The sequence below is a fragment of the Arachis hypogaea genome, chromosome 16 (assembly GCF_003086295.3).
Source record: "Arachis hypogaea cultivar Tifrunner chromosome 16, arahy.Tifrunner.gnm2.J5K5, whole genome shotgun sequence".
In the NCBI taxonomy this organism is placed as follows: domain Eukaryota; kingdom Viridiplantae; phylum Streptophyta; class Magnoliopsida; order Fabales; family Fabaceae; genus Arachis; species Arachis hypogaea.
This window is the reverse complement of record NC_092051.1, coordinates 116,714,610-116,715,808: the sequence shown is the minus strand read 5'-3', so window position 1 is coordinate 116,715,808 and position 1,199 is coordinate 116,714,610. Positions and strand designations below refer to the sequence as shown.

Genomic DNA, 1,199 nt, shown 5'->3' with positions numbered 1-1,199 from the left:
CCTTTGGTTCCCCAGAGGGAAGCTCCTTATTGATCACTGGACGTCCCTGGAGGTCTTCCTCCTTGGGATTCACGTCCTCTCCTCTCCTCACAGGTTCGGCCATGGCACTTATGTCAATGGCCTTGCACTCTCCTTTTGGATTTTCTTCTGTATTGCTTGGGAGAGTACTAGGAGGGATTTCAGTGATCCTTTTACTCAGCTGGCCCACTTGTGCTTCCAGGTTTCTAATGGAAGATCTTGTTTCATTCATGAAACTTACAGTGGCCTTAGATAGATCAGAGACTAGATTTGCTAAATTAGAAGCATTTTGTTCAGAGTTCTCTGTCTGTTGCTGAGTTGATGATGGAAAAGGTTTGCTATTGCTAAACCTGTTTCTTCCACCATTATTAAAGCCTTGTTGAGGCTTTTGATCCTTCCATGAGAAATTTGGATGATTTCTCCATGTTGAGTTATAGGTGTTTCCATACGGTTCACCTAAGTAATTTACCTCTGCTATTGCAGGGTTCTCAGGATCATAAACTTCTTCTTCAGAAGAAGTCTCTTGAGTACTGTTGGATGCAGCTTGCATTCCATGCAGACTCTGTGAGATCATATTGACTTGCTGAGTCAATATTTTATTCTGAGCCAATATGGCATTCAGAGTATCAACCTCAAGAACTCCCTTCTTCATAGGCGTCCCATTATTCACAGGATTCCTTTCAGAAGTGTACATGAACCGGTTATTAGCAACCATGTCAATGAGTTCTTGAGCTTCTGCAGGCGTTTTCTTTAGGTGAATGGATCCACCTGCAGAAGTATCCAGTGACATCTTAGATAACTCAGACAGACCATCATAGAATATATCCAGGATGGTCCATTCTGAAAGCATGTCAGAAGGACACTTTTTGGTCAACTGTTTGTATCTTTCCCAAGCTTCATAAAGAGATTCACCTTCTTTCTGTCTGAAGGTTTGAACATCAGCTCTAAGCTTGCTCAGCTTTTGAGGAGGAAAGTACTTGGCTAAGAAAGCCGTGACCAGCTTATCCCAAGAGTTCAGGCTGTCTTTGGGTTGAGAATCCAACCATAATCTAGCTCTGTCTCTTACAGCAAAAGGAAAAAGCATGAGCCTGTAGACTTCAGGATCTATTCCATTAGTCTTAACAGTATCACATATCTGCAAGAATTCAGTTAAGAACTGAAAAGGATCTTCAGATAGAAGT

General features: G+C 42.0%; 1 non-coding gene across 1 annotated transcript; it reads left to right on the top strand.

Annotated features, from left to right (window-relative positions):
• The first annotated feature begins 862 nt into the window (after nt 1-862).
• LOC112762028 (small nucleolar RNA R71) lies at nt 863-970 on the top strand. Its single transcript, XR_003182390.1, has one exon. It is a non-coding gene; the product is annotated as a small nucleolar RNA R71 (small nucleolar RNA).
• Nucleotides 971-1,199: the final 229 nt, after the last annotated feature.